We start from the raw sequence: 16,630 nt of genomic DNA, 5'->3' as shown, positions 1-16,630 counted from the left end.
TTTAAAGCATGATTAATTGCTGTTATTTCTGCAGTGAATATGGAGGCTGAATCAGGAAGTTTAGACGAGTATGATGTGTCATTATGGATGACAGCATATCCAACTCCATTATTCGATTTGGATCCATCAGTATAAATCTTTATGTGTTCTTCATGTATTTTATCATGTTCTAAAAATATAGACTTCACCTGCTCAATGGGAGTGTTCCTTTTGGTTACCTCTATAGAGCATTTTGATATTTCAGGGGTAATCCAAGGGGGAATATGTGGATGGCCCACTTGAAAAACATTCTGGGTCTTGATAGATATATCTTCTACTTGTTCATTCATTCTGACTTGAAGGGGTTTTGAAGATCTAGAACCTTTAAAATCATCACCATTTACATTTTTGATATCAAAGGCAGGGTTTTTACGGTCTGTCTTGATCTTAAATAAAAGTCTTAGTACTAGTTCCTCTCTACAAAGGTCAAGTGGCAGTTCACCAGAATCTACATAAATGCTTTCTACTGGTGATGTTCTAAATGCCCCTGAGCATATTCTAAGGCCCATATTATGAACTGTGTCAAGTTCCTTCAGTCTAGTTTTGCAAGCGGAGGAATAAATTTGACAGCCATAATCAATTTTGGATCAGCAAAGAGTATTGTATAACATTAGCAGTGATCTTTTATCTGCTCCCAAACTAAAGCTAGATATAACTTTCAAGATGTTCAATGATTTCCTGGCTTTTGTCTTCAGGGTATCATCATGGCTGGTCCAAGTCAATTTTGAGTCAAAAATCATGCCAAGAAATTTTACCTCTTCTTCATATGGTAAAATGGTTCCATTTAGATTTAAGGTTAGATTTACTTCGTCTACGTCGAGTAGAACGTACAGCAGTGGTTTTTATGGTTGAGATTTTAAAGCCCCATGAGTCAGCCCATCTACTAACAGCATTAATTGAATTTTGTAAATGCTTGCAGGCTGAAATAGCATCATAGCTTATACAATAAATTGCCAAGTCATCCACAAAAAGGGAGCTCTTTACAGGTGGTGCAATTTCTTCTAAGATATTATTTATTGTCACAGCAAAACAAGTGACACTCAGGACACTTCCTTGGGGGACACCCTCTTTCTGAATAAATGGTTTCGAGAGACTATTGCCAACTCTAACCTTTAATAACACTGGCCTGCGTTTAAATTTTTTTTTTTTCAAAGGTCGAAGGTTTTTCAAGTGATTTATAGGTTTTTTGGTGTGCTGAATCCAAAAATGCCATCCGTTTCCTTGTATCAGGTCTAGTTTTTGAGATATGAGAAGTGCGACTTTTGGGCCTTGTATAGTACTAAGTATAAGGAAAACGAGGCTGCAGGTATAGCCTATTCTTATTTTTTTTTGCATAAAAATTATACTGTAGCACCCCAAAACTGATACTGAAACCTAATGATGTTTTTGTTTACTTTCAGGAAACTGAAACCGAAACTGAAACTGCATTGACTACATTGACAAACTGCATTGACAACACTGAAACTGAAAATGGTTTAGAAAAGTGTGATCTCCAATCAATGTGACTGATTTGATAAGAATCTGTGCTTTTTACAAGAATCTGTGCTTCTTGTGTTTCTATTTTGGACACGTATCTTAGATTGACAGAAAATGGAACGCAAATGCACAAATCATCCTGATAGGTTCTGCTACATATGTGGTAATGTGATTCTTCCTCGTCGACTAGTAAATATAACTGATTTTGTGAAGAAGGCATATCATGCTTACTTTGGAGTTAAGCTTGGGGACCAGGACAAGCCATTTGCACCCCATGTTAGCTGCAAAACATGTGTCGAGAACTTGCGTGATTGGAGAAATAAAAAAAGGAAGAGTATGCCATTCGCTGTTCCAATGGTTTGGAGAGAGGGTAAAGATCATGTGTCAGACTGCTATTTCTGCATGACTAATCTTAAAGGAGTCAATCGCAAGAACAAGCATTGTATTCAGTATCCTAATGTTCCGTCTGCCATACAACCAGTCCCTCATGGTCCAGGCCTGCCCGTTCCCGAGCCAGATGTTGCAATGGAATCTAGCTCTGAATCGGAATCTGATAACGCACTAGACAGGGCAGAGGGTGGAGAATACATGCCAGAAGAGAATGACCGGCCAGTGCCTCTAACACAAGCAGATCTCAATGACCTGACACGGGATCTAAACCTATAAAAGGAATCAGCACAGCTTCTGAGTTCTTGTCTTCGTGAGAAAAATTTGCTAGCACCTGAGACAACATTCTTTTGGTACCGAGAGCGTGAAAGAGAATTTAGACAGTTCTTCACAACCCAGAAGGACTCGTCATTAGTTTACTGCAACAACATTGCTGGTTTGATTCAATCAATGGGGCTGGACTATGTTGCTACTGAATGGAGACTGTTCATCGACTCTTCCAGCAGAAGTCTCAAGGCAGTCCTCCTTCACAACGGAAATAAATACTCTTCAATTCCAATCGGTCATTCGGTGCAAATGAAAGAAACTCATGACAACATGGATCAGCTACTGTCTGCTCTGAACTACAATGACCATGGTTGGTTGATCTGTGGAGATCTTAAGGTAGTTGGATTGGTTTTGGGACTACAGGGTGGGTACACAAAGTATCCATGCTTTGTGTGTTTGTGGGATAGTCGGGCTGATGATTAACATTTTGTCAGACAAGAATGGCCACCACGACAACGTTTGGAACCTGGTTCACACAATGTTCAGGCTCGTTCTCTTGTTGAACCAAACAAGGTCTTACTCCCACCTTTACATATCAAACTGGGACTGATGAAGAACTTTGTGAAGGCAATGGACAAGGACGGCATGGGATTTACTTTTCTTCAGAAGTTTCCTCGGATCAGTCTGGAAAAGCTTAAGGCTGGCATCTTTGATGGGCCTCAGATAAGGGAACTTATGAAGGACTCAATGTTTGACGATGCACTGAATGCAGCTGAGCTGTCCGTTTGGTGGTCGCTTAAGTCAGTGATAAGAAACTTTCTAGGAAATAACCGAAGTGCAGAATACGAGAAAGAAGTCGATGAGCTCTTGAACAGCTATCAAAAATTAGGGGCTCGCATGTCAGTCAAAATGCACTTTCTACGGTCCCACTTAGACTATTTCCCTCAGAACTGTGGTGACTTCAGTGAGGAACAGGGAGAAGGTTTCCACCAGGATATTCGTGTCATGGAAGAACGCTACCAAGGCCGGTGGGATGTGAACTTTCTTGCGGACTACTGTTGGTGTTTGAAAAGAGACGTGGTGGCTGCCCAACACAGGAGAAAGTCACTGAAAAGGCCCTTCATCCATGATTAGATTTTCTGTAATATATCCTCTTTATCTTCTGAACTATGCAAGAAAAAATTATTTTTTTTTCCAAAATTAAAAGGAATAAATAGCACTAAATGACGTTTTAAATTATTTTTACCGCCTCGTATCTCAAAAACGTGACCTGATTGAACACAATGAGTGTGATTTTTAGATTCTGCATAGCAAATTACCCTAGAATCAGTTATCAGATGCTTTACCTTTGAAACTTCGCAGGCCAGTGTAATCTATCAGATAAAAATGAGTTAATGAATCTCAGCATATTACCTTGGATGCCTATTTTATTTAGTTGTTGGATAATTCCAAATCTCCAAGCTGTGTCATAGGCTTTCGAGATCAAAGAAAACACCTATCGTTTGACACTGTTTTGAGAATCCTTATTGGATTTGGTTGGATAGTCTCAGCAGTGGGTCCAGTGTGGATCGGTTCTTACAGAAACCAAACTGGTAGGGTGAAAGTTTGTTTTCAGATTCTAAGTACCAAAGAAGTCTGGTATTTATCATCTTTTCCATTAACTTGCAGACAGAACTGGTTAAGGCTATGGGCCTGTATCTAGATGGATCAAAAGGATTCTTATTGGGCTTTTTGATAGGTATTATAATGGCAGTTTTCCAGCTTTTAGGTAGTATACCTGTCTCCCAGGTTCTGTTGATGGTTTTTAAAAGAAAGGTCTTACCATATTCTGGGAGATTCTTGATCATTTCGTATAATATTGTGTCTTCACCAGGGGTTGTAGTTTTTGTGCAGGAAAGAGCTTCTTTAAATTCTTGTAGGGAGAATTTTACGTTATAGATTCTCTGCTATTTGAGTTGAGATCCAGAGAAATCTGAGCATTTTGAATTTTCTGAGATTCAGGTGAGTGATTTTCTGGACTAGAAATTTTTGAGAAATATTCACCTAAATTTTTTGCAACGTCATATGGATCTGTAATGAGTGTGTTATTTATTTTAAGCGTAGGTAGAGGTGAGGGAACGAACTTGTTACTAAGCTTTCGCACTTTTCTCCACACTATGCTCAAAGGGGTTTTAGAGTTAATTCCATTTATGTAGTGAAGCCATGATTCTCGCTTTGATTTACTGAAGTGTTTGCACTGCTTAGCAAGAGCACGTTTATAAATAATCTTGCTCTGTGTTGAACCGCTATTTTTGTATTGTCGATAACATTTTCGGGTTATCTTTCTCAGTACTCCACAGGTTTTGTTCCACCATGGAACTGTAGGTTTACTGGGTTTCCCTTTAGTTTTTGGAATAGCAATCTCAGCACTTTTTAAGATTGCTTCAGTAAGAAATTTATATGCTTCTATATGACTGTCAAGTTTCAAAATCTTGATCTAAAATTATATTATTTTTATATATATTCCAGTCAGCTTCCTGAACCTTCCATTTAGGGGGACATTCTGTTGGGGTATTTTTGACATACTTGAGGTGGATGGGGAAGTGGTCACTTTCATTAAGATACTCATTGACAGACCATATAAAATCGAGATGGATGGAGGGTGAACATATACTTAGATCAATGGCACTGGTTGTATTATTGTGAGTGTTATGGTAAATCATGGATCCATCATTATACAAGGTGATAGGATTATTGTCAATAAACTTCTCAATTAATTTCCCCTCAGCATTTAATATGCTACCTCCCCAGAGAGGATTATGAGAGTTGAAGTCACCAAGCAATAAAAATGGGCTTGGGAGCTGGTTAGTTAAGTCTTGTATGTCATGTTCTGTGAAGCCACATTTAGGTGGAAGATAAAGAGAGCATATAGTAATCTTTTTACCTAGTATAGTTTCAACAGCCACAGCTTGCAGAGATGTCACAAGATTGACTGTGTGTTGTATTGATTTATGAATTATTATTGCTGCTCCACCATGGGCAATATCTCCTGGAGGAGGAGGCGAATGGTATATAGAGTAGTTTAATCCAGGATTATACAGGTTATTGCCTATCTTTGTCTCCTGTAAACAAATTATTCCTGGCTTAAAATCATGTAGTATGATCTTTAGCTGTTTAGATCTGGCTCTTATTCCTTTGCAGTTCCACTGTAGGATATCTTTGAATTTGGAATAGGTTATTTTTTCCCTCTGACAGACATACTTCCCTTAGAGGGAGTAGTTGTTGGGGATTGAAGTTTTTCTGTAGTCTTTTTATCTTGGAAGGTTGAGATTCTTTCAGCCTTTCATGAGTACTTGATAGGGGAAGGTTCTCAAGAAGATTTTTCGGGGATGCACGGGAGTTGGTAGACTTCCCTTGGCAGTCTGGAGAGACATTCTCCGCATTTTCCGTCTTGCCAGTAGTTTGGGGAAGCGGTATGGAAGTAGTATCTTCAGGTGTAGTATTATCTGTTTCCATGAGTGAGTCAAATGTATTGGAGGTATCACAATCAGGGTTTGTTGTGTTCTCTTTGTTTTTTGCTCTCTTTTTAACGGGTGGTTCTAGGAATCCATCAGAGTCTTCAGCCCTGTCGGTTTGTTTATTTTTTAGTTATTATTATTTTAGATTTTGTTTCTAGTTTCAGATCCTTTTCTTTTTCATCAACTGATCTACTATTAGGTGGTATATTCTGAGTTTTTTGCTTAGCAGATAGGTTGCTGGTGGTTCGAGGGTTGTTTTGTGAGCTAGCCTTTTTAATTTTTGAATGGTTATTAGGATCAGGCAAAATATTATCATGATCCACACTATTAATAGGGCTTGCTGTAGCACTAGTGTTAGGTATTGGAGTCTGGGTTTTGGGGATTCCAGTTAAAACATCCTTGTGTGCGACAGTGTTACGATTTGACAAGTTACAGTACTATCTAATTTTATTTTCATTTTCTTTACTATGTCAGCATAGGTTGAGTTAGGGTTTCTATTGGCTCCCATTAGTTTCCGCTTTGCATTGCCAATACTGATATGTTCAGAATTGGCTATTTCGAGGATGTCTTGTTCAAATTTAAAACGTGAGCATTCCTTAGATCTAGGGGAGTGATTACCAGAGCAATGGAGGCAGTATGGAACGTTTGTACAGGTACTGTCTTCTCTATGCTCTTCAGAACATTTGTCACATTTTTTTGTTATTGTTACATTTTGAGATGATATGACCATATTCTAAGCAGTTGTAACATTGAGTTGGGCGTTGCTTATATTTCTTGACTCTGAATCTTGAGTGTTTGATGACTATTACATCAGGGAGGACTGTGGTAGAGAAGGATAAGAGGATGGAGTTATTATTTCCTCTTAGCTTTTTTATTTCATGTACATTCTCAGGGCACATTTTCAAAATTTCTTCTTCGGAGAAATCATATAGGTCTTCAGAGAAAATAATGCCCTTGCAGGTATTGAAGCTCTTATGGGGTGTTATTTGCTTTATGTTGCCATGATTGGTGGGTCTGAAGTTTGATAGAAGCTTGGCTTGGGTATCATTACCTGCTTTTATCAGGATACTCTTGCCATATTTCTTTAGGTTTTCATAAGGGACAGTACCTATTTTATTTTCAATACATTCTGGGCTCTCAAGAAGTTCTCCCTGTCCTCTCTGTATGTTGCAACGTACCAGAGTATGGCAGGAGACTTTCTAGGGGCATGCTTTGAACCGTTTCTTCTTCTTTTGGAATAAAGTCGTATTTCTCATTTTTCAAGTTGTCTATATTAAATAGGTGAGCTTTGATCATGGAATCATTCACAGGTGGTTATTTAATCCATTCAATGCTTCAAGTGCAGTTTTATTTTCATCAAATACTATGTAGCAGTCATATGAACTACCATCATTTGAAAGTTTCAGTCTGATTCATTCCACTCTTCCATAATTCTTGCTTTAGAGATAAACCTCTTCATAATCAAGAGTCAAGCAAATATTTGAGCAGAAAAGTACTCTCCTCTTTGGATTACCACCAGTAATTTTATCACCCTGGTGTCCCGGTGATTTCTGTTGAGAGTGTTCAGAAGAATGGTCATTAGGTGAGCTGGAGTCGTTATCAGAAGAAGCTGGGGTTGCAGGGAGTTGGTCCAGTTCCGAGTTCGAGCCAGGGTAGTTATTATTCATGGGTTTGTCTTGACCGCAATGAGGGTGACATTACTGGGGGCGGTTCCCCAGTCAGGTAGAAACAAGGCAAGCTATTTTTACGGCACCTTTTCTAGCCCCCTCCCCATGTGGGGTGAGCAGAGTGGATCCTGAACAGGGCTGCTCAGTCATGTGGGTAGCTACCGAACTGTGTTGTTGCCTTAATCCCAACACAAGAGCGACTTTTCTTGCCCACATCGCCTATGTGTAGTTTGTGACTAGAGGCTCCCAGAGATCACCTTCTCCTGCCCCCGTCATCACTAGCCATCGCCACAGGGCTTTCTTTAAGGTGATTATGAATGAGGGGTTGATGTGATGAATGTCTGTGAAGCCGCTACTGAGAGGGGCGGCTGAAAATTAGGTCGGAGGGAGGGGACAGCAAGCGGAAGAGAAGAGATGAGTGGAAAAGGAAGTTTAAGAGGAAGCCCTGTGCGGGGAAACGAGCCCCGCCCAGGGATCGGCATTAGTCGCCTCTTACGATACGCAGCCGATGTGGTGGGGGCTATATTCTATACTACACCCCCTAGCCCCAGGGGGGATACGGGATAGGAGGAAAGCTTCTAGGAGCTGTCAAGAGTTTTTATGAGGGTAGTAGAGCTTGTGTCAGGATTAGAAATGGAGAGAGTGAGTGGTTCGAGGTAAAGGTGGGACTTCATCAAGGATGCGTTATGTAGCCCTGGCTGTTCAACTTATACATGGATGGGGTAGTGCGAGAGGCAAATGCAAGGGTAGTGGGTCAGGGATTGGAGATGGTTAAAGAAAGTGGAGAAAAGTGGGAGGTGAGCCAGCTGTTGTTTACGGATGACACTGCGCTTGTGGCAGCATCGGAGGAGGGATTGAGGAAGTTGGTGACAGAGTTTGGGAGAGTGTGTGATAGAAGAAAGCTGAAGATAAATGTGGGTAAAAGTAAGGTGATGAGATGTACAAGGGGTGAAAGTGACAGTAGACTGGAAGTGAGCATTAAGGGAGGAAGTGGATAGTTTTAGATACTTGGGTGCAAATGTGGCAGGAAAAGGTGGATTGAAGGTGGAGGTAGAATGTAGATTGAGAGAAGCGAGTAAATGCCTTGGTGGATTAAAAAGTGTAATGAGGAATAGACATTTGGGAATGGATGCTAAGAGGAGACTGTATGAAGGAGTGATTGTGCCAACAGCACTGTATGGGGCAGAAACATGGAACATAAGAGAGGAAGAGAGAAGGGGTTTGAATGTGTTTGAGATGAGGTGTCTGAGAAGTATGATGGGGGTTACTAGGCTGGATAGTGAGAAATGAGGAGGTAAGGAGGAGAACGGGGGTGGAAACGGAGTTGAGAGATAGGGTTGATGAAAGAGTATTATGATGGTTTGGACACATGGAAAGAATGTGTGAAGAAAGAATAGTAAAAGAGGTATGGAAGGCAGATGTGGAGGTAGGGAACATGAAGGGACATCCTAGGATGAGGTGGATGGATGGGGTGAAGGGGGCTTTGGGGAAGAGGGGAATGTCTGTTGAGGAAGGACGGGAGAGGACAGAAGATAGGGGTGAATGGAGAATGGTTGTATATGGATGATGTTTTGATGCATGAGGTGGAATGGGTGGGGGATGGGGGGTGAGGTAGTATGTGTGAGCAAAATTTGATGCAGCCCGAAGGGATTTCTCCCCGTCTTCTCCTTTTATGCATGGGGGGACGGAGAGGGGGGTCGCCGATTTAATGAAGCGGCCTTGCTGTGGATGTGCTGTGTCTTGCGACACTGCTTCTGACCCAGGGCAGTGGACAAGGTGCAGGGATGACCCGTCATCCAGGAGGTGCTAAGATAAGAGGGAGGGTGGAGGGTATTCAGGGATGGAATGGGTGGGAATGATTTTATGCCTTTTCCTTTTTGGCTACCTCCCTTGTAAGGGAGGTATATGTATGTATACAGGAAAAGATAAAAATTATAGACAAACACAACTTAAATACTTTTGGCTAGACATGAAGAGAAATGTTTACTTATATATTGATAATTGCTTGAAATAAGCTGAAGTAAAAGGAAACACACAAGCACTATAGCCAAATTTTGTGAGAAAATCATCAAGAATAAATGGGTAAAACACCTGGAAGAAAATAATATAATAAACCCAAGACAATTTGGGTTCAGACAAGGAAGGTTATGTACCACAAACTTACCATGTCTTTACTCAAGATTAATAGACATAGTGCATGAACTTAATACTAATTTTTTTTTACAGATAAGAGTGTAATTATAATATTAATATGTATGGTGCATGCCTGGGATTGGAAGCCTGTATGACCTAGAGCCTCTGAAAATAAGAAAAGGACATCCACTGAGGTCAAACATAAACAACTCTTATAATTGGAAGGGAGTTGCCATATCCATACATGTGGGCTACAAAGGTGACACTCAAGTTATCCTCTACCCAAAACTTGTATGATATTTACCCACTATGCCCCATAAGAATATAGACATCCTCTTCCTACTCTTCTTTTGGATACCACAACATAGTTCATTAATGCCTTAACCTTCCCTCCACCATCCTTTCCAATGTAAACTAATGTTTAACTTTTTTTTCTTAAAGACTTAGCTATCATCAACTCTCTTTTTTAAATACATCTACACCATTAATTCTCCACTACAATTTTTACCTGGCACTCCAAACTTCCCAACCACTCCATCTATTGGTTCATCCCCTACTCTAGCATTGAGATCTCCCACCACTACATTGACATTTCTTCCAAAACTCTACAAGCAATCATTTAAATCTATCAAAAAATCCTCCCTTTCCTCCACACTCTTTCCTCACCACTACGCCCATATGCACCTACAAAGACCCACACCTCCCCTTCCAGTTTCACCTTCATCCACATTAATATTTCCAGAAACTTACTTCCATCACATGCTTTCCTATCTCCTCACTTTCAAGTAGAGCCACCCCTTCCCTCCCTCATCCTCACAGTTGACTTATGTGGAAATTGAATTACATTGGAGGACTGAGGGGCAAACTGCTCAAACAAATAAAAGACTTTGAATGGGACAATAGTAAGGGATAAGATGTCAAGAATGGGAGCAGTAACAAGCAAAGTTCAATGAGGTTCAGTGCTTCACCCAATGTTAAAAAAAAAAAAAAAAAAAAAAAAAAAAAAAATCAGAAAGATTTGAGTGTTGATAAAAGACAACCTACGATCTGACAGACATGTCAGCAAGATTGAGGGAGACTGTTGCAAAAAATTAAAGTGGCTCATCACTATATGGATGAAGAGATTAGGAGGAGGAGGAGGAGAATAAGGAGAAAAAGAAAAAAAAAAAAGCTTTGAAATCCTTATTTATTCAAAACTAGAATATGTCAGTGGTATGGTCCCCATACATAGTGAAAGACAATCTAGAATGAGAAAACATAATGGGCAGCAACCACACTGGTTACCAACTTAAGATAGGATATGAGCAAAGCACTAGGTTTGTAAACTTAGAATTAAAGAGAAAAGTGATGTGATTACAGTATTCAGGTCACTAAAAGGGTTGTTACATTGACAGAGGATTAAGGATAGGAAGGCTTTAAAGGGTCGAGATCAAATTATGAAAGACTACACATCTAAATATGTAAAGAAATGGTTTTCCATATAAATGCATAAATATTTGGATTAGCATAGGTTGGTTGATTTATGAAATTTTTGGCTTAAAGGCCAAGCGCCGGAGCCGGTAGGCCCAAGCTGGACCAATACCTGAATTCAAATCTAAATACTGTATGATAATTGGAAAGTACATAAATTTGCGGCTAGATATATAATACATTGGAAAGTAGGAGACTGCACCCAATAAGCAATACTCCTTTCCTCTGTGTATTTACCTAGTTCTATCTTATGAGAAGGGGAGCTACACTTGCAGTGTCCCATCTCTGTATCTCCCAGTGTCTAAAATGCTCTTAAATTCATTTATTGTTTGTGCACACACTATTGTTTCATCTAGTAGAAAGTAAAAGCCACCTTTAGATAGAGATAGACTTTATTTGGCAATGAATCAATATACGTGAAGTGCAAATAATGACAAGAATACATAGTTCAGAATAATAAATGCAAATTTCCGAGGATAACACAAAAAGCAAGTTGTAGGTTTCTCTGACAATTTTGTTTATGTTTATCAGGGGACATGTCCTTTGTGATTACTCTGAGGTGTGTGTTTGCCTAGTTGTATGTATCTTATGGGAAGGAGTACTATGCTCGTGGTGTCCCGTCTCTGTATCTCGCCATATCCAACTTGTCCTTAAATTCGTGTATTGGTTTTGCACACCATATTGTTTCATCAAGAGTAGTGTGTTCCATACATTCACTACTCTGAGGAAAACTATTCTTTTTCAGGTTTCTTCTATAACTGTCCTTTTAATTCTTTGAGCTTCCTTCCATGTCCTCTTTTATTTCTCTTATCCCAATTTAGTAAGTCTTCTTGTATGTATGTATGTATGTATATGTATATATATATATATATATATATATATGTATGTATATATAAATATATATATATATATATATATATATATATACAGTATATATATATATATATATAAAAGGAGCTAATAACTTTCGCACCTGATTCTCATCGCCTTTTTTCGGTTGTTTTACGTCAATGCACGTCACTATAAGCGCTTAATTAAATATCTAAGTGTTAAAATATGTCTTACAATTAATCAAAACAATCGCAAGTTAAAGGAGCGAGTAAACATTGGGAATTAAATAATGAACACCAATGGTAAATACTATGTCTTTCACTGGTGCAATCAAACTCTACATTCCATTTCACTGTAGGAGTACATAATGATAATGAGAATGCTTACAACTTTGTACGAAAAAACAAAGTTGGTCCAGAAAAGGAAAACCTGGTCACTTCCTGGATTGTTTGGAAAGTTTTCCTTTTTCAATGTTCGTTCTAGGACCAAGTTCCTTCGCATCCTGAAGATGACCAAAAACTTTACAAATGTAAAGAACAAACATGACTGTATGAAGCTGACAACAATTCTTGTATACTGTAATTTAAATTATAAAAGATACTTACTACTCGAGGAATAGAAGATCTATTTTTTAATAATTTTGCTTGATAAAAACAATACGTTCAAGTTCACACGTTTCGCACCTACACAACACTAACACCTCTCTTACCCTGCGTCAATGCCACACTGACGACCGAGGCCAGAAAGTTTTGGCGCTCACTTGTGTGGACACTCGAGTTACCAAGTGTGCATTTACTTGGAAGAAGATAGATAGATAGATAGATAGACTTTATTTGGCAATAAATCAATGTACATGAAGTGCAAATAATGAGAAGAACACATAGTTCGAAATAATAAATGTAAATTGCCGAGGATAACACCAAAAGCATGAACGCTTATTTCCATTGGAGTCCTCATCAGGTAATTTTTCTACAAGTCACACGGACAAACATACATAGGGGGTTGAGGGGACCAGAGACACTCACGAGTAATACCAGTCAGTACACATATGACACGTAAACATTGTTATAGATTTGCTAATATTAGTGAAATGTTCGTACACAGAAGAAGAAGAAGAATGAGAAGAAGAAGAAGAAGAAGAAGAAGAAGAAGAAGAAGAAGAAGAAGAAGAAGAAGAAGAAGAAGAAGAAGAAGAAGAAGAAGAAGAAGAAGAAGAAGAAGAAGAAGAAGAAGAAGAAGAAGAAGAAGAAGAAGAAGAAGAAGAAGAAGAAGAAGAAGAAGAAGAAGAAGAAGAAGAAAGAAGAAGAAGAAGAAGAAGAAGAAGAAGAAGAAGAAGAAGAAGAAGAAGAAGAAGAAGAAGAAGAAGAAGAAGAAGAAGAAGAAGAAGAAGAAGAAGAAGAAGAAGAAGAAAGAAGAAGAAGAAGAAGAAGAAGAAGAAGAAGAAGAAGAGGAAGAAGAAGAAGAAGAAGAAGAAGAAGAAGAAGAAGAAGAAAGAAGAAGAAGAAGAAGAAGAAGAAGAAGAAGAAGAAGAAGAAGAAGAAGAAGAAGAAGAAGAAGAAGAAGAAGAAGAAGAAGAAGAAGAAGAAGAAGAAGAAGAAGAAGAAGAAGAAGAAGAAGAAGAAGAAGAAGAAGAAGAAGAAGAAGAAGAAGAAGAAGAAGAAGAAGAAGAAGAAGAAGAAGAAGAAGAAGAAGAAGAAGAAGAAGAAGAAGAAGAAGAAGAAGAAGAAGAAGAAGAAGAAGAAGAAGAAGAAGAAGAAGAAGAAGAAGAAGAAGAAGAAGAAGAAGAAGAAGAAGAAGAAGAAGAAGAAGAAGAAGAAGAAGAAGAAGAAGAAGAAGAAGAAGAAGAAGAAGAAGAAGAATGCAGCGTCACTACCATCGAAACGTAGTTATTCCAGTGAGATGATGGAATATAATTTGGGTATAACCACAAATTATTGTTATTATCATTATTACTATCACGTTATAAGACCGACTATGGTTTATGAAAAACAACAAATTATTAATATCCAACTTATAAAAAAACACCCCTTTGAATAAAAATAATATAAGAAGTTTTAAAAAATGCTAATAAGTATTGCAGTTAACGTATATATTATCATAATGAATAACGCATCAACATTGTGAAACAAAGGGGAGTGGTAGAAAAAGAAAGAAAGAAAAAATAAATAAAACCCACACGGCTTATTGAAAGGGAGCATAACCATCAGCAGGAGGGCAGAAAATGAAGTGCGGAAAATAAGCACCATTACTGATGATTAAACACACACACACACACACTCGGTGGCGCAGTTGGTAGAGCACTGAACTGCCACGATAGTGGCCTGGAGTGCGTGGTTCGAATCCTGCCCAAGACCGAAATTATTTCGGTACCACTGCGCTTCAGGTCGTTACTCTGACTCGTGGGCGGGGAGTTGGGGGTGTATGTGTGTGCAAGGTCATAGCATTACCCATAGATCGGACCTACGAGCTCTGAGCTCTCTTCCAGGAGGGAAATAGCTGTTGATCACGAGTCCAACACGTGATCCAAAGACCAAGTGAATACACACACACACACACACACATACACACACACACGCGCGCGCGCGCGCTACAGAAGAGAACTGAAGAAAAACAGTTTTCCACATAGAGTTGTGAACACTTGGAACAAACTGGACAATGAAATAGTATGTGCAAAAACCATTCATTAGTTTAACTAGACACTGCGAGATACAAAGGCGGGACACTACGAGCATGGCTCCCCTTCCCGCAAAATACAACTAGGTAAACACACACACACACACACACACAGACACTTCAACGAATGGACGGCTTAGAAGACGTTCTGAAGAAAATTGAAGTTTGTGGATCCCAACGCAAAGAGAAGTGCCTATTGCTTTTACAGGGTGGGGGGGAAATTGCTCGTGGAGTAGTAGGAAAGTAGGGAAAGAGGAAAGGGGGAGGGATTACTGAGGGAAATGGAAGGAAATGAGGAAGGATTAGACTTGGCCCAGGCAGACAGGCGAAAGGTAAACAAAAGGCCTCCCGACGACGACGAAATGTCTAATAAAAATGTATAGATAAGAGCAATACAGTAGAAAGTGATGAGAATATTTTCAAGGGATTTAAAGAGGGTGGGGGGGACACAACCCCCCCCCCCCCGACTGACAAGACTAGAGGAGAAGGTTGATAAGGTGATCGAGGACTTGGAGAGTAGGTTAGGTCATATGAACACCATTTTACAAAGGGTTGAAAGATTGGAAGAACTAGAAAAGGCGAATAAAAACTTAACTGATGAAATAGAAGACCTAAAAAGACAGTTAAGAACAGTAAAGGTGGAGAATGAGGAATTGAAGAAGAATAGTAAAGAAAACAGAGAGACAATAGCTAAAGAAACTAAGAATTGGAAAACAACCCAAGAAGGAAATAAGGTTTCATTCACTGACATAGTCAAACAGCAATTGAAAGAACATACTGAAGACTCAGTTATTAAAGTGATGAGACAAAAGGAGAATATAGTAAGAGATTTAGCAGACAAGAAGAAATGTATAATTATATTAGGAATGGAAGAGAAACACAACACAGATAGAACCACAAGAATCAAAGAGGAAAATGAAAAAGTAAGCCAATTACTAGAATCAGTTCAGGAAGATGAACCAGAAATTATGAAACAAATCGAAGAGAAATTTAGACTCGGAAAGTATAGCACAGACAAGACCAGACCAATTAAGATTAAATTCAAATCACAAACAACGGCAGAGAATATCTTATCCAAAACAGGGAAACTAACAACAAGTGAACAATATTAAAATATATGGATAAAAAGGGAAATGAATAAAGAGGAAAGAGAGGAAGAAAAACAGAAAAGACTGGAAGCTAAGGCAAAAAACGAGAACAGAACGGAGTCAGAGAAAGAGAGATTCTATTGGAGAGTAGTGAACATGAAACTAAGGAAGTTCGACATACAAAAGAAAAACATAAGGGAAACAGAGAACACAATGGAAGTGGCAGAAAACTAAGAGTGTCTTACACAAATATAGATGGATTAATAACAGGATTGAATGAGATGAATGATTATTTGAAGGAAAAAGAACCGGACATAATGGGAATTGTAGAAACAAAATTAAAAGGTCCACTACCACCCAACAGTGTAGGACATGATACATACAATTATTGGATTAGAAACAGAGAGAAAAAGCAAGGGGGTGGAGTTATGTTCCTGACTAAGAAGGATATAAACGTGAAAGGTGTCATATATGGAAAGAATACAGTAGAGATGATTATGATAGAAGTGGAAGACAGAGATAAGAAGAGCAGAAAATTTGTGATAAATTATGTGCCTCCAAAAACAGCCTCATGGGAGGAGAGTGAACATAAAAGTATGTTAGAGGACACAAAGATAACATTAAATAAAATAATGGAAGATGGAGGAAGAATAGTTATGATGGGTGACTTTAATTGCAAAGAAATCTGCTGGGAAGAAATGACAGTAAAGGGTGGAGACGACTCATGGGGAAACGCTCTACTTGAGATGATTATTGACCACACAATGACACAATGGATACAGGAGAACAATAGGTATAGAAATGAAGAAGAACCATCGAGACTAGACTTATTAATTACATCTGAACCTAGAATAGTGGACAAAATTGAATATAAAACACCAATAAGTAAAAGTGACCACATATTGATTGAACTGGAACTTAATGAAGAAAAATATATGAAAAGAAATGAACAATATAGAAAAGGAAGAATGATGTATGAAAAAACAAACTTTGATAAAATAAGAGAATTCTTTCAACAAGAAAACTGGGAAGAAATATACAAAGAAGAAACATCAGTGGAAAAGAAATGGAATATTTTGACAAAAATTTACAAAAAAGGAGT

The 16,630-nt window shown here is 38.6% G+C and overlaps 1 protein-coding gene across 4 annotated transcripts in view; it reads right to left on the bottom strand.

Moving 5' to 3' along the window:
* The window catches only part of LOC143033496 (solute carrier organic anion transporter family member 4A1-like), a gene marked incomplete at its 3' end in the record, with an annotated part of 128,009 nt that extends 115,517 nt beyond the window's left edge, over nt 1-12,492 (bottom strand). For all 4 annotated transcript variants that reach the window (XM_076199001.1, XM_076199002.1, XM_076199003.1 and 1 more), the window contains 1 exon segment: nt 12,373-12,492.
* Nucleotides 12,493-16,630: the final 4,138 nt, after the last annotated feature.

This window comes from Oratosquilla oratoria, chromosome 15, assembly GCF_046742065.1.
Source record: "Oratosquilla oratoria isolate Oo_2021 chromosome 15, ASM4674206v1, whole genome shotgun sequence".
Taxonomy (NCBI): Eukaryota; Metazoa; Arthropoda; class Malacostraca; order Stomatopoda; family Squillidae; genus Oratosquilla; species Oratosquilla oratoria.
The sequence above is the reverse complement of the archived record's forward strand: the minus strand, read 5'-3'. Positions and strand labels throughout refer to the sequence as shown.